This window comes from Numida meleagris, chromosome 6 (genome assembly GCF_002078875.1).
Source record: "Numida meleagris isolate 19003 breed g44 Domestic line chromosome 6, NumMel1.0, whole genome shotgun sequence".
Taxonomy (NCBI): Eukaryota; Metazoa; Chordata; class Aves; order Galliformes; family Numididae; genus Numida; species Numida meleagris.
This window is the reverse complement of record NC_034414.1, coordinates 60,131,553-60,156,646: the sequence shown is the minus strand read 5'-3', so window position 1 is coordinate 60,156,646 and position 25,094 is coordinate 60,131,553. Positions and strand designations below refer to the sequence as shown.

At 44.8% G+C, this 25,094-nt stretch overlaps 1 protein-coding gene across 13 annotated transcripts in view; it reads left to right on the top strand.

Moving 5' to 3' along the window:
- BMP4 (bone morphogenetic protein 4) overlaps positions 1 to 25,094 on the top strand; it is a 163,763-nt gene that overhangs the window by 75,083 nt on the left and 63,586 nt on the right. For 12 of the 13 annotated variants that reach the window (XM_021403059.1, XM_021403055.1, XM_021403056.1 and 9 more), the window contains 2 exons: positions 1,665 to 1,794; positions 14,091 to 14,238. The gene's annotated coding sequence lies outside the window, so the exon portion shown is untranslated. The remainder of the gene's footprint in view (positions 1 to 1,664; positions 1,795 to 14,090; positions 14,239 to 25,094) is intronic. The other variant, XM_021403061.1, reaches the window with a different exon arrangement.

The following is a 25,094-nucleotide window of genomic DNA, read 5'->3' as shown; positions in this document are numbered from 1 at the left end:
ACTAGGATTCTAGGATGGGTTTTTCTCTTTGACCTTTTCACAGCCCTGGGGCATTCACCGAGAATTTTGTGGTCGTGGTAGCTCATCTGAGGAGACATGAAACTCAAATCCAGCCATAAAGATGTTTCCATAGGCACTGCTATCTAAGAGACCTTGACTGCCTATATAGATATAGGAGATGCAAAAGCAGAATCCATGTGGACAACACATCTTGAACTATAATTACCACATGGTAAATAGTCATTCTTTATTGTCTTGTCAACAGTTAAGGAACCTGTTCTGATGTGGAGGCTTGGGGTATTGCTGACAGGGTTAATGGATGATCCTTGGGAGAATACTCTTTTTCCCACTTGACACTCAAGTCACTTTTCTTAATTGTAAAAACATCTGTAAGAAGAACAGAATGAGTTGTAGGCCTTGACAGCTGATTGTCCCATGACTCACTGCACAAAGACAAACTTGTCTTATACTTGTCCTTCATCTTCATCCAGAGCATTTGCCAAGAGTTGTTGTCTAAATGTTGCTTAAATTAAAGCATTTGTTTTCAGGTTTTCCATCTGAAGACTTTCCACTAGAAAGAGAGGGGAAGCTTCACACCTTGGCAATAATAAGATTTTGAGAGTTATTTTGGATAGAACTAGGGTAGTTAGGAAGGTGCTCCGGGTTTTTCTACATTTCTGCATGAGGATTAAAGAGGAAAGCTGTTATTGTTCAATTTCAGATCAATATGAATTAGCATCTGCATGAAGAGATGTATTTTTTTGCTTGGATGTTAATACTTACAGTGGGGCCACATGCAGATGTTAACAGCAAGTTTTCCACACCTGAGCTACTTATCTAGTTCCCAAATAATGAGTGAAGAGAATTAAGATGTATCAGTTTCTTCCCATAATGGTTGCCCAAAACAGCTCAGATGATTTGTTTCCTAAATTGCCCATTTCATTTGTTTTCCTGACAAGCTCAAAGATAGATGTCACCAATGTAAGTATCTAAAGTGACTCTAGTAACCTTTGTTGATTATGGAGTTGGATAGATCTTGTTTCTCAGTGACTTTTCACTTTCATTGCTGGGAGGGTAGCTCTGAAGTCCTTGCTTAATTTATACCTTACTGGGAAAGACCTGTCAAGGTATAAAATAATTAATGAAGTAGTATTTTTTAATCAATTAGAGAAATACATATGGAGACCTGCTAAATAACTAGAAGCCAAATACCAGAATGTCTGAACTGCAAAGGAGGCTTTTTAATGAAAGGAGTACTCAATCATGAAAACAACCTGAGGACTGTAGCTAGAGAGCTAATAGATTCTCCTTGCTTTTGTAAAGGGTATGTGTCAGACAGCTGCAAGTGACACTGGTCAAACAGAAATTGTGGAGTTCAGCACAGGGGTAACCCAGTGAAAGCTAATGACCTGTGATATATAGGAAATCACAGTAGATGATCTAATAGTTTCTTCTGGCCTGGAGCTCTATGAATCTATGAATGTGTATCCTCTGAGACTGGCTGCTAATTTAGTTCCTAAAAGGCAGAATAGGCAGAGGCTGCTTCAAAAGAAGGACTGAAATTTAATTGCTGGTATCCATTGTTCTTTAACGACATCTTTGGATGGTTCACACCCAGCTTCTTTCCTTTCATTGATTTTTCTTTTTTTTTTTTTTTTTTTAAGGCCTGTGAGAGTAGCTGGAACATTTGGGAAAGCATGGTTGCTGATGGCATCCACTGTGAGAATGTGGTTTTATGAGAAGTTATTCACCCAGCTCCCAGTTACCACGCTGGCAGCAGTTGAAGGGCACCTTGTAAGTATGAAAGGCAGAAATGATGATTTCACACTGTTTGTGATGGAATATGGAAATGATCGAGATGTAGGTGTCCCTGTTCATTGCAGAGAGGTTGGACCAGATGGCCTTTAAAGGTCCCTTCCAACTCAAATGATTCTGTGACTCTGTGTGCAGCTTGTGTTCAGGGCTGTTTGGGATGTTAAAGGAGCTACAGCCCTCAGTAGTTGGGCTGATGTGCGTGTATCTGGAGACGGTTGTTTCGACAAAGTGAGGCTTTTACCCACATTTATTTTCTGTAAGGACAGTGGGAATCAGAACTCTCAGAACCTGTGACCCACCCCTGTGCCATGCTGGGGCTGCCCGCGTGTACTTAGATCAGGTTCCTGTTGCTGGTTTGGTTTTGTTTTCCACTTGGCTGGGAACGTTGTGTTCAAATTGCCAAGAAAACTAAAACAATTGACGTGAAATCTCCTGCAAAATAATAATCAAGAAAGCAAGGATGTTCACAGGAGGGAATGAATACTAGCTGACGAGCAGGCAGATTTGGAGAATGCTGGGTAAGTCCTGCGTGTTTACAAGCTCTGTGCATCCACACCTGTGGGTTAGAAATGCTGTCATCTGAGGAATGGCCCCATATTACAAGAAGGTCAAGCACCAAGCAGACCTAATTAAAAGCTCATTACAAGAGACAATCTCCATTAACATGCCAAGTTTCATGCAAATCCATTAGCACCAGGGCTCTCTTCGGAAGCTTTAAATTCCAGTTCTGTGCCCCAGGGACTGGAAGCCGTGGCCGGTTAATTTGCCATTCTCAGTCTGTGAACATTAGGCACAGTCCTCTTACTTTCTGGATTATTTCACATTCCAGCAAATTAGTTTTATCCGTTCTGAGAACATTTTAACAAAGAAAGTTCTTTTGGCATCACATGGATAAAATAACAAGGGATAAAAGAATGACCAGTTCCCCCAATCAGGAACAAATAACTTTAAATCTCTCCTGAAAATGCAGCCTTTCCTGTTATTCCCACCCCCCGCCCCCCTTCCTTTCATTTATCTTTCGGCAGTCGGATTTTTTAATTACGTTCCTGCAGCCAGATTCCCCTCCCTCTCTCTTTATGATGGTGTTCTCAAGAGCCGTGTATTTTCTTTATGCTATTGTAGCAGAACTTGACTAAAGATCTTCAAACTTGTTAAGTATAAAAGTTGGTAAATGATACTATTGTTGGAATGAAGGCTGGGGGGGGGGGGAGAGGGGGAAGGCAGTTTATCTGGGGTGGCTGTGGGGAGGGGGGAAGGTTTAAAAAAAGGAAAAGAAAAAAAGGCTCAAATGAACTGAAATGGATCAAAGTAAACAGAGACATCTAAAAGCTTTTGTAAGTTAAAAGTGGCTATCTGTTGCAAGTCCTGCCTCATTAACTACTGATAGAAGCACTGTCTTGGCCTTCCGAGATATCCAGCGCTGGCGGCCTACACCAGGATGAACTCTGGGTTATTCGCTCTGCGTTGCCGCGCACAACTGCTTAACCTCAACCTCTCTGCAAACGTTTATCCTCTCCGCTAGGCGCAGCCATGGGAGATCCAGGCCCCAAATTCAGAGGCAGGAGAAACGTTCCCAGAGGAGGGAAGGAGTGAGAGAAAGCAGGGAAAATGCCCCGAGTCTGATCTGCGCCAATCCAGTGCATCTCTTTTGAGAAATGACCGAAGTGAGGGACGGGGATAGGCCGGGAGGCCTATCCCCGTCCCTCACTTCGGTCATTTCTCAAAAGGCCTGGGTTACGGTACTGCCTGTGCTATCCCCAAGCTGAAATGGAGCAGCTTGTGTAGGGAAGCAGGAGAGCGAGGAGGGATGGGGAGGGGGGAACGCGGTGGCTCTTTGACTAGGACCAGATAGGTCTCTGTGTAGAGTAATATTACAGCTCACTCTCTCATAAACAAGCTGCATGCCGGCTTCTAAAGAGCCCATCTGGCATAGCTTTGAGAATGGCAATAATTACAAGCTGATGATGGACATGGAAGAAAAGCCCTGCTGAGCTGGCTCATAAGGAAGTACAGGCCAGGACTGTAGGGAAATTACAGGCTAAAACCCTTTCTAGTTTGGGCCTTTTGGTGTTCTTAATCACAGACCTTAAATGTTGTAATAAACACTGTTGCATTTTATTGGCCAACTCCCATGACAGGCAAATCTTTTTTATTTTATTTTATTTTTACTATTCGTTAGCTTTAGAAAGCAGTTCAGGAACAATTGTTTCTTAAGACCGGGTCTGTAAATTTACTGCTCTTCGTGAAAGTGATCCAAACAGCGAGAGTCCCTTTTGTTGCTCTGCAGTTTAAAAAAAAAAAAACAAGAAAGTCAAGGGAAAAGGAATATTTTAGGAGTTCTACTTACCCCTGTGCAGTGCTAGGTCACTGATAATGCCTTGATTTGAGATTATCGTTGAGGAATAAAACGAGTTGTTAAGCTTTTTGGGTGAAACTCCTGTTGATTTCATTGGCTGGAAATTCCACAGGAAAGAGAGCAGGTTTGAACTATGGGAGGTGCGGGTTTATCCCTGTGCCCAGGGAAGTTCATGGCATTCTTGCTGACTTCAGTTGTCTAAAGCAGAAGTGTAGAGGCCTTGTCCATGTCTGCGTGTAAGTGCACTCTCACAAGCCATTGTGATTTAATGCAACATTTCTGAATGGAGGAGAAAATTCCAGGCCGCTGGGTTCTTTGGGGCTCTGGTCCAGAGTGCCTCACAGGTATTCAAACACCATTCTCAGTGAAAAATGTGAAGCATATTTTTACAGTGGGGCACGTGAAACGTGAAACACAACAGCACTGATGCTTGCTCCAGGGCACCTGAAAGGGCTGTGATTGCAGAGGAAGGTGCCTCAAGTCTGGATTTTAGAATCACTAAACTGTTCAGAATATTGTCACATCTGGGTCTCTAACTGCCTGTCTGTTTGGGGTATGTGGGTCTATGTACTATGTGGCAGTGCCATCTCTGTGGACAGATGGGTTTATAGTGGGAGCACACACAGCTGTGACAGCTAAAGTTCTGCTTCAGAGAGTCTACCTGTTTTCCCAGACTAATTCCTTTCTCCTTTTCCTTCTATGGAGTCTAGAAGATCAAGAGTTAAACAGTTCTGTGAGTTTTATTTGACTCGAGTGCAATAAATCTCCCCGGGTGACTGATGGACTGATAACTCCCCAAATCCATTCAGTACTCTGTGTGTCAGATCAGCAGTGACTGTGGAGTGCTGTCGGTCATTTCCAGCAATGCTGTTCTGGCAGTATGTTGTTTATTACAATTCAACACGTGTCATTTGTTTTCTCAGAGGAAATCTGCCTTTATTTTATTTCTTTTCATTTTTTTAAAATTATTATTATTATTTGAAGTTTAAGAACACCAACCATGTATTAGAAATGCTGCATAATGCATCGGATTGGGTTTACTGATCCAGTTGATGGTGGAAATGCACCAGTGTTTTTGCAGGACGAGTTTTCTTAGGAGATTCTTTTCCTTGGGATACACGTTTGCCTGCAGGTATAGCTGTGTGCTTCCAAATTAGTTCATGTTGGTCCCATTTCTGCTGCATTTCCCTTTTCACGGGCGTATAAAGCTTTCTGTTCTACCAGTAGCTGCTTGTATCCCAACTCTTTGTATCCCTGATGGCTTATTTAGTCTCCCAGATTTTCATTTGAGCATTTGTTTCGGCGTCAGATTTTTTCTCTTTTTGTCACACAACTGAAGGAATGCAAGGCCGGGCGGTGGAAATTTACCTATCTGAATGCAGCTCTTTCCTTTCATAAACTTCCTTTGGCTTCTTAATCTGAAACTTGCTTGTCAATGTGAAATGATTTCTTTATATTTAACTGTCTCTTTCCAATACAGACTAGAATTGTTCCTAACAAAAGAAGCATGAATTGGTGGAAACTATATATTAAACGCAAGACTATTTGTCTAGTTTTCATTAGGTCGCTGAGTGAGAAGCCCAAACTCCTCTCTTTTCCCAAGGTACTCAGATATCCACGAAGTGCCTTCATCCCATAGCCTCGTTTCCTCTCCCAGTAAACCCGCTTCCCGAAAGAATGCTCCGCTCTCTGCTCTTTATACTGTCAGCAGTGACAGCAACCAGCAACGCTGACATTTCGTATTGTTTACAAAGGATGAGCGCCAACAAGGCAGCTCTGATCATTTGATAAACTCTCCTAACCCTCTCCCCCCGCCCAACCCTCTGCTCCGCTGACCAAACTAACCTTTTCACAGTACACTGCCTATAATTACCAGTGAAAGACGCTAACCAGAAAGGATCAGAACTCGAGCTGAACACAAACAAACCAGCAAAACAGCCATGAAGATAAACTACTCACAACTAACATTGCTCGGCCAACGCTGCAGCCCGGGAGAAGCCGAGGAGCTGCAGGCGGCGGGGGTGGAGAAAGGAGAAACCTAACCCTAAATTCCTTACGTGCATGTATTTTTCATATGAATTTTAAAATTGCTTGAAAAAACATCCTAGAATAGCATTAAAATAGCTTTCTTGTTTATTGTCATAATCCTGTGTATTTAATATCCTTTTCCCCCTTCAGCTCCCCCCATTCCTGCAGAAACTCCCGCCAACACAGTGGTCAAACTGAGTTCATAGTTCCTCATAATGAGCCCCGGACTAATGCCTATACCAAAAAAGAGTTACTTTTCAGTAATCCCATGAGTTTGACTGTAATTTCCCCCCCCCCTGCAATTTCTAGTGCGACAAGCAGATACTCTCTTTCTTTCCATTCTGTTTTCCTGGAGGTGAGGAGCACCCTCTCTGCTCTCATCCCCCCCCAGGAGTGAACTGGAGATGAAGGCAGTGCTGATGGCCTTTGTTTGCCAGGAATGTCGGTGTGCTGAATTATGATATAAAAATGTTTTAAATTCCATCTTAAAAAACTGCATCTGCTCTTCCAGCTCCTACCTGAACTAGCTGGATATTGGGCTTGCTCAGCAAGCAGAACTTTTACCGCTGAGTTTTCCAGGGCCAAAGACTTGGATAGGGTTTTGAGGACAGTGTGATTTTCTTCCCATGTGCTGGGGTGTATTCATTCCCCCTTTTCTTTTGCATGGTAAGAGGGCTGTTACATGGAAAGCAGTAAGACTGAGCTCGGGTCTCTAGCAGAAACTCAAAACTTTTATCTAAATCTTTATTTCAGGTAAGAAGAAAACCTCTCAGCAACAGAAAGTCTCCTGGCTCTGAAAAGTATCTTCCCATTCCTGCAGAGGTCTTGTTTGCTCAAACCCAGCCATGCCATGTTATCTCAGCATGGAATTAGTCTTTTCAAAGGCTAAATAAATTTGAGTAACTTGCATCACTTCTACAGATACCACTGATTAAACCCTCCTATGGAATTACCACAAAAGTAGCACTGCCACTCCTATGGCCTTTGGTCTGGCTTTGTCATCAGCTGGATGCTGAACACCTAAGAGATTTCTCTTCATTGTTCTTTCTTTCATTGATTTGCTGTAGCATCGTGATGGATGAACTCGTTCACTCCTTCGCCCTGGAACTGTGATCCTTGGCTGGAAGCTCTATTGAAACTTCAGCACAAATAATAATCTGTTGCTAAATTCAGAGTGCCTGAGGTATCTGTCCTTGTCTGGTTTTGAAGAGCTTCCATCATCATATAGGGTCTTCAGAAATGCTGTTTCAGGTCGACACAGTTGGTCAGGGTAGTACATGGTATTTTTCCCTTCATTTACTCAAATACCAATTTTTTATGGTTCTCTTTTTATGGTTTGTTTTTGTTTTTTTTTTTATGGTTCTCACTGAATTTTGAGGTTTCACAGCATTGTCTAATCATCATGATACAAAAAGCTGAGCCTACACAAGTACACCTGAATGCCTTATGTGGTTTAAGGAGCACAAAACTCTTGATTCGAAGTGTGCTTCAGTTAGCCTTACTGGCTTTCCTGCCTTCCCTCTGTATCAATGTAACATTTTTTATTCAGCAAGTTCCAGACAAAAGTGGCCATTCATGCGCTTAGGACGCTCAAACTGAAAAGTATCCATATGTCTGTGATGTTTTGAATTTTCCCAGAAGAACTGGGCATATGCTTCTGTGTACGAGTGTGCATGAATGCCTTTTGTTTCCTCCCAGCTCATGTCACAGTAGGTGTATCTCAGGGAATTGGTTTGCTCCAATACTCTTGCAAGAAATACAGAGTGAATTGCTGGAACAAAGCTGAGTGCTGCATAGACGAATGCAGTTTAATGTATTGACAAATAGGAATGGACTTTAAAACTGCTGATATGCTTCATCTGAAAGTGAGAGCCTAAATGTTTTGCAGAAAAAACCTGCAGTAAGAATAAGGTGTGTATGTAGTTTCTAAGCTAAACTATTTCTGAAAAAGAAAACGCAAAAGAAAATGAGAAGCATCGCTGCTGTTTGCTTTTTTAAACATCCACAGATAGGAAATGCTGTATAAAAGACAGCCTCTGTTCTTTTCCAAAATACCCCACTGGACAGAGAATGCAGCTGCTAAATGTGCAGCAGGATTTTTGGAAAGCAATTTAATGCATTTGGTGAGGAGAGACTGTAAATTAGCCTTATCAGAGTAAGTCTTAACTATTGAAAAACTGCTTCCCTGCCCATAAAGGCAGTGAATATCCATAGATCATAGGGCTGGAGGGGGCACTCAGGGGTGTGCTGTTTCTAACATGTGGCATGTTGGCCATTATTGTGTGTTTCTGAAATTATACACAGGAAAACCTATAGTTTGAGTCAGGATAGACAGTGGCATGACTACAATCAACTCTCTATGCTGGACAGAGATGGGAACGTACAGCACATGTTCATCAGTGTGTCGCACGCTCACTGCAAAACACTTGGGTTTTGTTCTCCTGCTGCTTAAGGTTGGATGTTAGGAAAAAATTCCTCTTCAAAAGAGCAGTCAGGCACTGGCACGGGCTGCCCAGGAGTGGTGGGGTCACTGTCCTTGGAGGTGTTCCAGAGCCGTGGGGATGTGGCACTGAGGGACGTGGGCAGTGGGCATGATGGGGGTGGGCTGGGGTTGGGCTTGGGGATCTGGGCAATCGTTTCCAACCTGAATAATTCTATGGTTCTATGATTCTAAAGAAATTAGCATTCATATATTTTCCACTGCAGCCCCCTTCTCTTGCCTTCCTTTTGTGTTTCCATGTCTCACTGTCTCATTCAGGCTAAGGAGACACTCCTGGGTAGTTAAATGCTTGCTGTGCGTAGAATCACAGAATGGCCTGGGTTGAAAAGGACCATAATGATCATCGAGTTTCAACCCCCCTGCTGTGGGTAGGGTCGCCAACCACTAGACCAGGCTGCCTAGAGCCACGTTCAGCCTGGCCTTGTATGCCTCCAGGGAGATTGTTGCCTTAGTAGAGGTAAAAGGGCACGTTGGATATGCAAGCCTTCCCTGTTCTGAATCAAGATGCCATTGTACTTCTGTGTCTTGTACAAGTATCTAGGTGTGAGTGTAGCTGCACCAGTTTACAAAACTCAGTGCTCCAGATGTGGGGACTAGGCATGGAAAGGCACTAAAAGTGCCCAAAGCAGATAAAAACATTTTAAAAACAATTTCCCTGTACTCACATGTGCTTGTATTGTATCAGTCCCATGAAGCCCCGTGAATTAAGATGAGGTGAAAATGCCAGTAATCCCTTGCCCTTTTATCTCCACTGTAATGAAGTCATGTCTTGCTGTTTAACTTATATGTTACAATTAAGATTTTTACTTCCTGATGTGATTCACTGCAGGGAATGTGGATTCAGAAAATTTTCGAGGGCAAAAAGACTCAAGTCAGAGGAGCAAGTAGGTGGAAATGGAGGTCTGCTTCCCAGTTATTCATTTTCAAGTTGCATTTAAAAGAATGACAAGAGCAAGTCTTGCTTCCATCATCATAGAGCGATTGGAAGTAATAAGATATTTGCTGCGGGGCATTACCAAAAGGCCCCTAATTCAGGGGAAGATGACTTCAAGGAGTTATTAGGGGGAGAGAAATAAAAAGTGAAGCTCTTGGAAGCCAACAGGATAATGGTGCTTTGAGCGTACTTTCTGTTTGTTTGGATTTGATGTTTAAAAACATTAGCTCAAAATTCATGTCATTAGAGCACAGAAGTATTTTACAGTGAGGGCTATGAGAGTAATAATCATATTTAATGTCATTTGTCATGGGACTGCATATTGCCTCTCAACCTGCTCTACCTAAAATGAAGTGTCTTTTGCTAGACAGAGCCAGCTGTTCCCTGGACGCTGGACAAAGCTGCTTTCTGCTTTGTAGATTTTTGCTCTATTGCATTTGCAGGTGCCTCATATTTAGTCACAGACTGCAAATAATCAGAACTTATCTGAATAAAATTTTCCTGACTCTTCTGCCTGAATGCTCTCACTGTCTGCTCCCAGCCAAACTGCCTTTCCAGTCCTTTCCCCGACGTCTCTGCATAGTTCATTGCTCTGATTCCACCACTGGGGCATGACAGCTTTGTTCAGTGCCTTTCTCCTGACTATACACTCCTGTGTAGGCCAGTGGCATTCAGATGGTGACACAGGGAGTCTTGATGTGTGGGAAGAGGAGGTCACCACACTTTCCCTGCAGGGTTTTGAGATGTCTCTAGGAAAAGCACAGTTAATAAGTCTGGATTTGATAGCATGTGGCTATGGATGTTTTCTTTCCTATTCATTTAGAAGGTGGGTTTGCTTATGTTCTATAACAGAACAACTGCCACGGTGGTTGTTGTGGGGCACTGGATTTTGGCTAGTTTAGTCTTGGTGGGCCAGGAGAAGGAGAAACACATAGCAGCACATTCAGGGGTGTGCTGTTTCTAACATGTGGCGTGTTGGCCAATATTGTGTGTTTCTGAAATTATACACAGGAAAACCTATAGTTTGAGTCAGGATAGACAGTGGCATGACTACAATCAACTGTCTGCATTGGACAGAGATGGGAACGTGCAGCACATGTTCATCAGTGTGTTGCACACTCACTGCAAAACACTTGGGTTTTGTTCTCCTGCTGCTCAAGGTTGGATGTTAGGAAAAAATTTTTGATTGGATATTAGGAAAAAATTTTTGAGTGGATATTAGGAAAAAAATTCTCTTTGAAATAGTGGTCAGGCACTGGCACAGTTGCCCAGGGAGCGGTGAGTGGCCATCCCTGGAGGTGTCCAAGGGTGGTGGAGATGTGGCACTGAGGGACGTGGGCAGTGGGCATGATGGGGGTGGGCTGAGGTTGGGCTTTAGGATCTGGGCGATCGTTTCCAACCGGAATGCTTCTATGGTTTTGTGATCCTATCATTACAGTTCCTCCCCAGTCCCACTTATTGCTATCAGCAAAGCTGAAGAGCTCTGTGCTGCACTGCCCGGACTCAGCAATATTTCTTGACATATTTAGCAGTGGGATGTGTGGCAGGACAACCAAGCCAACCACTTGAAGCTGCCATGTGGTCCTATGCACGGATGTCCAGGTCTGTCCATCTGTCTGTCTGGCCCCATCTCCAGGAGGCTGTGTGTGCAGAGGGGCACAGCCCCATGGGAAGCAGGTGGCCAGGGCTCTGTGGATGCCATTCATCAGCAGTGTGCTTAGGCCTATGAATGCTCAACCTTCCATTTCCCTGCCTCCGTGTTTAGGAAACAGAAGAGGTAGCTCCTTCAGAACGAGCCAGTTACCCTTGTACTTTTGGGGTTTAGAACAGCGGTGATTTTAAAGTCTGCTTAAAACACAGAGTTGTATAAATCTTTGCTTTAAATCCACTGTAAATACGTTACAGAATCTGCCAAATGTGCATTAAAATATTTTGCTACAGATATGCCTATGTCTAACCTTTTGGTTTCTGAGAGCTTTAATCAGTAATCTTCAAGTAGGAAGTTATTCATCTTTATTGCCAGGCAGTTCTCAGTGGTGGTCGTGGCAACAATCTTTTCATTGCTTCTGTGTTTAGTTGTTCTTTGACATGATAGAAGTCAGCTGCAGTTCAATGAGCTCACTATTTGTGCAACTTAATTGCTTGCTTCCTTTAATATGTACTCAATTTTTCCTTTTATGAGCAGGGTTGTTGGAAAAATTAAGCTTAAGGATATAGCTATCCACTGTTAATTAACCTCCTTCCCAAACACATTAGTAAAATAGGTCAAATGACTGTTGAGTGTTAAGTGTACCATTACTAAGGTATTTCTCAGCTGGAAAGTGAACCATGTATTGGATAAGACAGGAGTTTCCAAAGGAGCTTCAAGGAGTTAGGTGTCCGTATCGCCCTGAAATTCAATTAGATCTGCGTGCCTAATTCCCTTAAGCTGGATTTTACAAAAGCTCTTAGGAGTGTGCGCTAAGGAGTTTTGACTTGGTGCACGTTTAGGGCATACTTGTTTAAAAATAGATGGAACCTGCTTTCTTTGCTGCTGTTTATTTAATTAAGCTTAGCAGAATCTTTGGTTGCACTGGGACGTGTGATCCGCGCATGCATGTGTGTGTGCGTGCATGCATTTAAAACAGCGGGCAAAAAGAGGGAATCAGTTTTCTCATAGGTATCTCTGCTTTGCATTAATAAAGATACTGCATCTGTTTGTGCTTTCGAGAATGACTAATATGATTATTCGGACTGCTAATTCCTAGAATAGCTCGGATATGTGAGGGTGTATAAATAGTTTTGATGAGTATAAAATATGCTCAGTGAGGGAACTGATGTATCAAAACAGCTTTATGCAGTGATAGTGTGATTTCTCTCCATGTCAGGGGTATATTTGGGTGGAAAAAAAAAATGGCTGTAATTGCAGTGGTGATAGCGCAATTGGAATTTCACCAATTTATCCCCAAAATTGTATATTCTTTTTAAAATCATATTTGGAAATGTGAGTTCAGTTGGAAAGTTCTTCATTAAAAAAAAAATATATATATATATGTGTTTTACAAAGGGATGGATAAGGCTCTAAAAAAAATGGAAGTTGGAAGAATTCCTGCTGGGAGATAAAGGCTGTGCTTTCTTACGATTGCATCTCCCAATTGCAGTTCCCAGGCTAAGTCAGGAGACTTATTCTAGAAGCCAGTGGGACTTGCCATTTGTGTAACCTCTCCTCATCCAAATATTGTGGTGTGTTACCGTAGCGGCCAACCAAGATCAGGGTTCTGGATGCCAGGCATGATCCATGCATGCAGGAGGCAATCCATGCCTAGGTGAGCAGATGGAGAGGAATGTCTTATTGTGGTCTGTTCCATAGAGAAGGCACTGGAGCATAGGGATAAAATGGCCAAGGCAACGTGGTGGATCGGTGACCTCCTTGCAGCAGCACTCAGAGGAATGTTACATCTGCAGGTGTGAACTGCAGACAGGTTTTGCGTGCTTCACCTTCACAGTGTAGCCCCACAGACAGAGGATTGCTTCTCTTCAAACAGATTTCTCCAGGCAGGGTTTCCTGGTGGGATGCCCCAGAAAGGGCCTAAAACTGCTGCGGTGCCATAGCCAGACCCTCCAGACTCAGGGCGAATCATAGAATCATAGCACCACCAAGGTTGGAAAACACCTCCAAGATGATGCAGTCCAACCGTCCTCCTACCACCAATATTTCCCCACCAAACCATGTCCCATTTAAAGAGTACTTGAATACTTTCAGGTTGGTTAGAGTTTGGGTACAGCTAACCCTAACCCACCTCCCTGGGCAGCCCGTTCCAGCACCTGACCGCTCTTTTGGAGAGGAAAATTTTCCTAACGTCCAACCTGAATCTCCCATGGAACAACTTGAGGCCATTCACTCTTGTCCTATCGTTACTATGTCCTTTCCACCACAAGATCTGGATTGTTTTCCCTTGCTGTTCTAATATAGCTTTGTTAAGGGCTCGATAGATGTGAGGAAGTGAAATGTAAGCGTACTGGTGGAAGCTGGGCTCTTGGTTTGAAATGGCTTCCCAGTTGGCCAAAGCCAGGGGCTGTGGAAAACTTCTGGCTTCCAGACTGCAAGCTGGAGCTGCGTAGTACACTGCCTCTTTCTTTTATAGATCAGAATTCTGTAAGAAGGACATAAGGTGGGTGTAAATGACATTTCTGCCAAAACTCAAGGCCCCTTTAGCCACTGGGAGTGGTATAATGGGGCCTATAATAAAAGAGAATTAAGTCCTTATTTAGAGAGATGCATTGAAATTGCTGACATGCTGCCAATGTGATGCAAGCATCAGGAAATCGCATTTGTTCCATGTGGCCAAAACCCACAGAGAAGCTCCATGAAGCACTTAATTTTTTAGTATGGCTGTAAATAATGCAGTGGAGAATTAATACAGAAGTCTGAGGAACAACTTAAAGGCACGCTCCTGACGATGTTTATTCCTTTGCAGCCCTTGGTGCTGAGCTTTGGGATGAGATCTGTGGTTGTCCTCAAGAGGATTGCACCTGCTGATTTGCAGAGGGAGTGAAGCAGCTGAGAAGCTTCTGGGGGACAGCCTGAGGCACTGAAAACATCTGCGGAGGCACCTCTGTTATCAGGTACGGTGAGCTGATATCAGATCACTGTTCACATGCTGCAGCTTGCAGCAGCACAGCGGCCTATTTCTAGATCCTGGGAGAGCAGGCCAAGAAAAAGTGCAGCAGTTACTCCTCTGCTTCTATACTTCCCTGGGGAGGAAAAGAGTGTGAGGATTCCTGAGCTGGAGAAAAGCACTTGGTTGTGTCCATGTCATGGTGCTTGTGTTGGGCACAGCACAAGGGCCCAAGTGCTCCGAGCTCTTCAATCCAGTGAACTAAAATGATGGGACTGGAGTGCCTCAAGGGCCACCTACAAGAGCACTTTTGCCTGTGGCCATGAGAGCTGGTAACTGCAGTGGGGACAGGCAGGTTGGCAAGCCCTTCTCAGGTTGGATATTAGGAAACATTCGGTCTGTGGAAGAGTGGTGATGCATTGGCACAGGCTGCCCAGGGAGTGGTGGAGGCACCGTCCCTGGAGGTGTCCAGGAACCGTGGAGATGTGGCACTGAGGGACGTGGTCGTTGGGCACGGTGGGGTTGAGCTGGGGTTGGGCTTGGGGATCTCGGAGGTCTTCTCCAACCTGATTGATTCGATGACTGCAGCAGAGTGGCTGGGATTCGTGTGGCAGACCAGAAGGTGGCACTGCGGATACTGCGTTGGAGAGGTCCCAGTGCTCCCGGCCAGAGAGGAACGTGGGGGAAATGCTGCAGTAGCTGGGTAAACCAGGCTACGTGGATGGATTCTGAGAGCTTACGGCGAGAAGCATGAATGGGCAAAGCAGGAGTTTGGATGTGAATGGTGTGAGGATACAGGGAACGTCCCGATGTTTAATCTTCCACGTGAAAGATTGTCATTGTATTAGTTGCGGAATCAAACTGTGCAAAATGTCGAAATGTGCAATTTTATTGCAAACTGCCAAAGCAAAAGAGGCTGGCAGGAGGTTTACAGGGCAAGCGTTGAAGAAGGGGTTCTTGGCTTTGGCAGGACATTACAGAAGACTTGGTCATTTTGAGCTGAAAATGGGCAAGTCTTTGCTGCTCAGCCCTCCTGCGGCTCACTTGGCCGTGCTGGGCTGGGCCAACCACTCCTGCCTCTTGCATTTCCTCCTGTCAGCAGATACTCAGCTTTTTGTCAATGAGTGGCCAGTAGCAAGGGACAAACTGATAGGCTGCTAAAACTGCAGGCTGACATCGGAAGGAAGGAGCAGGTGAGCAATTTGCTATCAGCATTCTATTAATACCAGTCCTAGCTCTGCGCTGTGTGCCTGGCTTCTTTACCCTGAGACTCCATGTATATTTTGAAGAGGATTTTGTGCTCAGCTCAGAGGAAACCCTCCTAAAGACAGTTGGATTGGAAATGAATCTGTAGGGCAGTGGGCAATTCATCACCCCAGTGTTATCCCTCCCCCAGTGTTTCTCTGAAGTTTCCTGTCAGAGCTCACGCGCCCTGAGGAAAAGTGCTTTTTCTTTCTTCATACCTTCACTCTTCAGTAGCTACTTGTGCTGCTGTCCTGGTGTCTCGGAGAACGTGGTGTTGTGCTTGCTTTTGGCTCCGCTTAGCTCCAATCTGCCGTGTGCCTGCGTGGGGATGCTTGGGGCTTGCAGCCCAATAGGGGCCAGCTCGATAAAGTGGAGCAGGTTTTCATTCTGCCACCCTGCCATGGATGGTAGCTACCAGCTCAAGGACAGTAATAAGGTGTCAGGAGAGACCTTATCTCCCTGAAGGGAGGTGGCAGCGAGGTGGGGGTCGGTCTCTGCTCCCAGGTTACAGTGATAGGATGAGAGATGATGGCCTCACGTTGTGCCAGGGGAGGGTCAGGCTGGATATGAGGAAACATTTATTTTCTGAAAGAGTGGTAACGCACTGGCACAGGCTGCCCAGGGAGCAGTGGGGTCACTGTCCCTGGAGGTGTTCTAGAACAGTGGAGATGTGGCACTGAGGGACATGGGCAGTGGTCATGGTTGGGCTTGAGGATCTTGGAGGTCTTTTCCAATCTGAATGATTCTGTGGAGAGAACAGACCTCCAGTCTGGAAGTGGAAGACACATGAAAGCTGGGCAATCAAGGGCACGAAGATAAACGTTTTGACCTGCTGACATCAGCCCTCCATTGTGGAAGAGTGCTGTGATGCAAAGGGGAAATAATCCAGGCTCTTCTCTCCATCTGAAGATTGGCTGGCTTCAGGGTGACCGAGCGTAAATGGTGTCACACTCTGGATGGGCAGGGAAGGATTTTTTTTTTTAATTGTGGAGGTTCAGGATCGCACATGCAGTTTACAGCAAACCGGTTCCTGCTGAAGGGCAGATGTGAGTCAGCCATCCTGCAAAGCCAGGCCCCAGCTCTCCCCTCAATCCTGGTGAGGACCAAGGCAGGGAAGGCCCCGCGCGGCTGCGAAGGGCCCACGTTTCCTGCCTCTTCACTTCTGGCAGGTTTTGTCTGCAGACACTGGCTTGAGTACCCCATAATTACATTTTCGCATTTTTTAATATAGTAACACACGGCTGGGCTTGTGGTAGAGAGCCAAGTGATGTCTTTGGGCCGTGAGGGCTATAAATAACCTAAGGGATCATTTTATTTGGTTATGGAAGGAAGAAGCTCCTTCTTCAGAAGTTACTGTACAAACACAGCTTTGGAGAAAATAAAGGATTCTTGTTTTCTATACGTTAGGGAGATACCCATGGATTCAGCAAAAAAGCCTGAAAGACAAAAATGCTTTGAATTATGTTTCTCCACAGAGAGCCTTCACATACTGTCAAGCTGTCCAAATTATAGCTTTGTTTTCATCTTACTTGTGGCAATTGTTGTACTTTTGTTAAAAATACCATTCTGTGTCAATTCTAAGCTCAGGGTAGCAAGGACTGTCTTAAAATAAAGGCACGTACAGTGCCAGGCTCAGTAGGCATCGTCTGTGCCGGAGGCCTTGAGGCACAAACCTACAGCAAATGACTGGTTTGTGTCACAAGGTGCAACTTTTCAGGTCTGGATCTTGGCACTAGAAGTCTTGAAACCCATGGTTCCTCCTTTCCCCCTGCAGTGCGCTCCGTGGCTCATTGGTGGGAGTGGTATCATCCTGTACTCTGCTCTACAGCAATCTCTCATGCTTGCTCTCCAGCACATATTCCCCCCTCTGCATAGCACCCTGCTTTCCAAATCCAGGATCAACAGGAGGCTCAGGCAGGAACGTGTATTGTGTAGCTTTAGCTCTGCTTTGGAGGAAAGCTCCTGTGAGCTGGTACGCGGGCTGAGCGCTGGATCTGCCAGGAGCATTGGTGGAACTTTTCCCAGCATAAAGGAAGATACTTGGAGGGATTACAGGAGGTGTACTGGGTACCTGCAGAGGTTATAAACCAGAGAGAGCTTTCAGTTTGCTGTGGACCAAGATGCCTGGTAAGCCTATGTATTTGTTAGCATTTATGATAAGAGTATCACCAGATATAATGGGGTCTTTCCCACTCCCATTTTGTGGGCACAAAATGCAAGCAAAATGTACTCTGAACCTAATAACAAAGCAGGTGAAGAGTGTTTACTGGAGAATTTCTCCTTTTGGAGAATGCTTTCTCCTGCACGTGTTCCAGCTCTTTGCAGGGCCAGAGCTTTCATTCATAGCAGTGTGTGCAAACTGCTGCTTTTCCGGAGGGAAGGCGTTGGTCACACCATGGCATCGCTACAAAGAGCCAACAGTTGCATGATTGACCTCAATTAATGGTGCTGCCAGCTCATTCCTAATATTTTTCTAGATAGACAGCAGTGCACTGAATCTGATGATGTGTATGTCTCGATGTGGCACATTGACAGCAGCGGTGTCCATCGCGAGGAACAACGACGGATTAAGCTCTGTCGTGATGGGGCAGTTCCTGGAAAAAGCTCCCATTGTTTCCATGGCCATATCGAGGGAGGCCTACACAAGGCCCTCTTGATTAGACAAACTGGCAGCGGAACAGCAAGTTCTTGTTATCCATACATGCCAAAAGGCCCTAACACAAACAATCCCCATTATAAATTAGGCCTTTTACAAACAATATTTCAAGAAACTACTTGTCCGTTTTCCATGCCATTATGCATTTTTAGGATGATTACATGTTTCTGCTGGATAATGGCCTTTTGCCAACGGCAAAATGGAGTTTCAATAGGACTCATTATGAAGTGAAAAGTTTTTCTATTCCTACCCCCTGGAAGGAAAAAGCCACTCACAGATAAAGCTCGTGATATAATTACATTGCTTTAGATAACCAGTGACATTACTTCCCAAATGATAAGTACTTGTTTTTATCCTTTCTTAATCTCACAGGCCCCTTGTAGCCTTTTAATAGGAAGCAGTGGCAGCTGTGAAGGCCACTTGATCATTGGGGTCCGAGCAGAGTGCAGTGCTGCCCTGCTGATAAAGGTCCTGCTATCAGGATCACTATTAGGGGAGAAAGTGCTGTCTGCAAGGGCAGACTCTGCCAGGCAACTTTTCAGCACACTGCTAAATAATTAGGTTCCATGACAAACCATTCCCTCCTCCCTGTTTGTTGTAAAGAGCTACAGCCTGACCCTCTCTTGAATTAAGATGTGCTGTTCCCATTTGTGAAGGAATGCAGGGCTTTCAAACCTGGGATGTCAGGGTTTGATCCTGCATGGGGCTGAAGACCACAGCAGGGTTCAAACGCTGGGCTCCTGTTGCTGTGCACAGGAGTTCAGCAGTGCTTGCTGTCACAGAGGAGTTACACAGCGGCTTTGTGACTGGGACCCGGGCAAAGGCAGGGTTTTCCTTGGGAACTGAACGAAAAGGGGAAGCTTGTAGTTAAAGCCCTGAGCTGAGCTCAGTTCCCAGTCCTCTCTCAGACTCCTCGGTTCTGATCAGTTGCTCACCACCCTTGTTTCCCATTTGAAAAATGTGACTGGAAATGATTCCTTCCTTTTGGCTAACTCTTGGGATTATAGGAACTTCAAATAAAACCTCTGTCTCTATACAGACTATGTTAGAGATCAGAGATCAACAGGCTTTGCCCATCTTTGTTAAGCTGCTGAGATGTTACTGTACCAGAAATCTATTTCTCTGATATATGGCTCACGTGACCAACTTTGTTTATAAAGATGCCCGTCACTCTCCATTACATGCTTCCCCCATTGTTATTGCAGGAATTCCATCAGAAGGGCAAAAAATAACTCGCTGACTGTGAGAACAAAGGCCCTGATTCATGACAATTCATTTTGAGACGGCAAAAGCAATTTATTATACCCATGTAGCAATTACGGTCAAGTTACTGATTCCAGGATTTTATTGCTATTATTCGGAAGATGAGCCATTTACACTTTTATGGTCTGAGGTCTCAAGATACTTTAGGACCGTTAATTAGAGCTTTTTGCACTCCTCAAAGGGAGGAAGATTTTATTGTGCAGGATCAGCTCACGCTCGCTAGAAGGAGGGTAGGGGGTTAAGTCGCTTGCCTGGGTAACAGTGAAAAGTCTGCTGTAACAGCTAAGGAATCTGGGGACTCCCTGTTGGCTCTGTTGCCTGGTTCACCCCCCTTGGAAGGAGACCCAGTTAGCATCACAGCTCTAGGCTCCCTTGGAAGAGCAGAGGAAATGGAGAGCTGGGAGGGGTGGCTGGGGAAAGCAGCTCCTGCCATCACTGAGGGTGGGCATGGGAGACTGAGTGAGACATGGCAGAGTGGGAAAGGAAGGAGCAGTCCTGGGTTTCAGGCAGTGAGATGCATTCCTGATGCTGCCGCAGTGGTCCTGTATGAGGTGAGAGGCATTCACCCACCTTTCAGCTGGAAGCCCTAAAGGCACGTGTTCTACTGGCCATTCATCTGAGCTCTCTCTGCATGTGCTTCAAACTGTGTGCATGAAAAATGCTGTAAAATTCAAACTGCTCTGAAATATCATGCCATGGAAGCTCCATGTAGTTGACCTTCGGTGACGTTGTCCTCTCCATTTCCTTCTCACGAAGTGAATAAGTCTATCTGTGCACACCACAGGGGAGACAGGGACACAAAAAGCTCATATAGAATTAGGGAGCTGGGTCAGAGAAAAGGAAGAAAATGATAGTCTGAAAGGTGAGTGTTTGATAGACACACAGAGAAGAACACAACCTGAGCAATTCTTGTGCTCTGTGTAGTACAGAAGGAAAGGGAATGGGTAGTTATGGGCTGCTCACACAAGCAGACCAAGGAAGTGAAAGTTGGCTGTGGGAAGTTAGCTTCTGTTCTTCTTTAAAAAATAGATGTGTTTTACCTAATATATAAATAAGTGTATGTTAAAAGCAAACGCTTATATGTATTTAGGAAAATAATAGAGATAAAAACATAAACAAGTATAAAGAAACATGCCAGCGTCTTGGATGACAAAGGACGATTCTCTTGTCCTATGGGTAAGGACAGTACAGGCTCTGGGGCACAGAGCTGGCTGTCCCACTGGGCCACTGTAAACAGGGACAGATGCACTCAGGTGTCTTGTTGGCAGATTGAAGCACTGAGTGCCAGCAGTGGCACACGACGTTGGCAGATCACATTTTCACAAAGCCCCTGTGAAAGCAAACACATGTTAATGTGTTAAACACATTAGTCATCAGGCGCTTAATTACCTCTTTTCACCTAGGACTCAGATGACCTCTAATAAGCAATATTTGTGTTCAGAAGAATGGGCATGAATTGAAACAAGCACTGAGAAAGTCTGATGGCAAGTGACTTCTTCCCTAAGGTCATGCAGGAAGGCTGCGGCAGAAACCTGCTCTGCCATAAACCCAAAGCCATTCCTTCCTGCTAGGAACGCACTTCAGCCCGAGTGATTGTGCTTCGTGTACCAGGCTGAACTCGTGAGGACAAGTGAAAAGGAGGAAATCCTTTCGGAGTCCTGGGGACTGGGGACTCCACTGCCTGCCCTGGAGATGGTGGAAAGACTCATTGTCTTCGGTGAGCCTGGCGTGGGGCCAGGGTGAGGCTGTCCTGCAGAGCTTGCGGGGAAACAGCAAGCCAGAAGAAGGGTGGCTGGAAAATTTACTGAGATAATGGGAAAGAAGGAAAAAGGAGAAGTTCCACTGCTGGGGTGGAAATCAACTCTCCCTGTTCTAACTGCTGTCCCATGGTCATTGCAGCCACACGCTTCTGAATCAAGCTGTTGACTTGGGGGTCTGTCCCGCTCCACCAAGCAGTGATCCACACAGAAGCTCTGACCCAGACCTTGTGTGGGGGGATTCTTCTGGCATGGAAAGAAAGAAGAGGGTCCAAAAGGGCACTCCAGGCATGCAGATCATAGAATCATAGAATATCCCATGTTGGAAGGGACCCATAAGGATCATCGAGTCCAACTCCTGGGATATTACACTGAAGCTGAAAAGACTGTGGTGCTCTTTCCCAATTAGTCTCCTGAGCTGGACTGTAGAAGGAAGAAAGGATATTATTAGAAAAATAAGCTTTACTGGAGAAGGCAAGAAAAACTCAATAGGAAACAGATTGCTTCAAGGCATTTGAATTCTCTGCCCATTTTTGGTGGCAAAATTACCTAAAGCATGTTGACAAACTAGGAAAAGCTTAGGAAACCAAACAAATAACAAGGCCTGATAACCAGCAAGATCCCCTCAGACCCCGCATGCCTCAGAACGGGCATTCCAGTGAAAATCACCACATTTCCAAACTGCTGCTTTTAGTGTTAATCTTCTGGAGCTGTTTTTAAACAAGGTCTGCAGCAGCTTATGTAGCCAGCTGAGCAGATGATGTGAATAAAAGAAATGAGCCACAGATCAAAAAAGTCGACATGGCTGGGCTTTTAATTTTACCTCTTCGTCTTTTACCCAGATGTGGTTGTGGGTAGGTATCAGCCAAGAAATTGCAGGTGGCACGGTTATCTTGCTATTTACTGTGCGATGCTGCTGCTACCAGCTATTCAATAATAGGAAATGACTAATGATGTGGTGGAAATTATGAACCAGGATTAATAAAACTTGAAAAGGAACAGTCTGGTCTGTTTGATCCTCTGAAGAGGAAGTCTGTCTGTGTACAAGTCTTTTCCCTGAGGTGATGTTCTTATTAGTCTGATCTGAGTAGGGAGCAGAAGGAATGGAGCTTGGAAGTGGCTTAAAAAGAAGACAGTAAAAGAGGACATGAAGTATTGTTGAAAAACATCCCTGGGTGAGACAGGCTCCTTTCTAATGCTGCCTTGCAGGAGGGTGCTGGTAAGTCACAGGAAGGCAGTCCAAGTCTGTATGTCACTTGCAAGTGAAAAGGAATTTCTTGGAGAGTTGCATTTGACTTGGGTCAGACTCTGCTGCTCCTTCTCCTGCCAAATCCTCCTTGAGTTGTTTTGCTTGGTGAAGGGCTAGAGTGCTTGGCTGCTTGCAGTGCCGCTCAGCCTTGTGAACAGGAGGTGCCAGCTTCTGACTGCTGCAGCAGTGACATGGGTAGTGCCTGGGCGGATAGCTGGAGGCACACTGCTGCCACAGAGCTGGAAAGACAGAAAAGTGGGCTTCAAGTTCAGGCCCAAGAAAGGGCCTTTACCCTAACCCTATCCCCAGTGTCTAAAATCTGCAAGTCTGTGGCTGGCAGGGCAACATGGGGTTGTAGAACAGCAGGGCTGTGCAGATTGTACTGCTGGTGACATAACGGAGCTCTTGCACAGAGGCTGGGGAAGCTGGCCTTCTCTTAGCTCCTTCCATTTCTCTGAAAGGAAGCTTGAGGTTTCCTTGTTATCCCTGTGGACTGGGACAACATTATCTGTTTCCTACGTTCTTTGATGTAACACATTCCCACAGCTGCATTGCCGAGGCTCTGGTGATCTGCTGTGCTCTACTTGGGGCAGTTCAGAGTTGTAGCACTTGGTCTTTTCCCAGAGAACTGTAGTTGGTTCAGTAGGGTACGGAGTAATGATGTCCACTGGCCTGTAATATCTGATGATGTGTGAAGGAAATGTCCTTTGGGTCCTCCTGAAACTGTGCCGTGTGTTTGGTTGAGATTGCAGAGATCTGAGTTCATTGTGATCCTGTCTAGTCCCATGTTTCTACCAAAAACGGTGTCAGAATTTGGCAATCTTGAATCTTCTTCTTTTTTGTTTTTAGTAGTTCTTTTATTTGCTTTGCTGTTGTTGGAACCTGTTTGGTGAGGGAAGCGTAGTAAAATGGCCTCTAGCCTGGTACTGTGGGCAAAGCCTGTGGCTCTCATTTAGACCTGCTGATCTCAGGGTTGTGCTGGACTGACCTGGAGAGAGGGGGTCCCCTCTCCTCAGCACAAGGCAGGAGAAGAATTAGGATGGAGGACACGACTGCTTGCCTCATGGGGAACTCCTGTTTTTGCATGGAGTTGAAGCATGGCCCTCTGCCAGACCCAATGCAGATGTTCTGGTATGGGGCTTGATTCCTGCTCTCCTTTTTCCCGAGGTTTGTGTGGTGGATGAAGTGAGCTTCAGGCTTGTATCTATCATTAGAGTGGTTCATTGCTTGCTGACATTTTCTGTGGTAAGCTCAGCAGGTTTATTAAATCAGTGTGAATCAGCTGGATTCACTTTGGTCTCATTTATAGCAGCTGAAGCTCTGGCTTCAGTTTCACGTGGGTCATCTATCTAGGCAGAATGGTTGTTGCCTGGTACTTCTGAAGGCATGAACATTGGATTGAGTTTCATGTATGCAGAGAGGACAAGGTGCCTGTCAGATCTTGGTGCTGCATCTCAGGCAAGTGGATGAGCAGTCACTAATGGCAGCGTGAGCTGGAGCCCTGTAATTCCCTGGGTGCTTTTTGAGAGGCTGTGTGCTCCTCCTCTGCCATCTTTTCTGTTGTCTCCTAGTTGTTTTCTCCAACATTTTTTTTCCTCCCTCCTCGCCCGATTTCCTCTGACTTTTTCAAATAATTTATAATTCAAAGTGAAACTCAGCTATGCAACTTTATAAATATAAATTGTACGAGGCTGACCCTCTCCTTACCTCTGAGCTGGTATTTTTAAAAGCCCTATTGTTTCCCACTGCTTTAGAAGGTTAAAAGTCCAATCTCATTAGAAATGCAGTGCATATGTTGTTGTTTAGTATTCTATCGGTGCATTACTTAAAACTACACAGCCAATCATATCTCCTGTGGCCCATGTCTCACGTCATCGCACGGGTGAATTGTAGACACCGGTCTTTTCAAAAGCATTGAATCCTGGTCCCTGCTTTGTAATATCTGAGGATCTTCCTTCTGTCTTTTTGGTATCATAAAGCATTTCCACTCTCTGCTTGGGCAATACAAAGAAACATTCAGGCCTTGAAATCCCATAATCAGCTTTGATCATGCTGCTTTTGGGAAAGTAAGGACAGATGACTTTGTCTTGGTGGAATGTTCCTCCCTGCAAATGCTTTTGAAGTTCTTTTTCTTATTATTTTCTTCTTGATTTAAACCAACCTACTTCCTACTGCTGTTGTCTTATTCATAAGCTATGCACCAAGTCGCTCTTTTCCTCATTGTGCCTGGAGAATTTTCTTATATTTGCTAAGGTGAACAGAAACTGCCAAATAATTGGCTCAAATTGAATTTACAGTGTCACACATACATTTTTCTAATTTGTAGATTCATAGAGTCACCAAGGTTGAAAGACCTCCAAGATCATCCAGTCCAACCACCTACCTACCACCAGTGTTTCCTCACTAAATCATGTCCCTTAGTACAATATCTTGAACACCTACAGGGATGATGACTCCATGGACAGCTCGTTCCAGTGCCTGACCACTCTTTCGTAGAAGAAATTTTTCCAGATATCATATTATTCTTAATGTTGAATTCTTAATTATCAGCAGACTTAGCTTCTGTTCAGAATGGATCTGGTTCTGTCATGCCGAAGTGCCAATTGCATTTAGGCAAGCACATTTAAAATGCAGTGGAGGAGGTTCAGGTTGGATGTTAGGAAGCTGTTCTACTCAGAGCAGTGATGCATTGG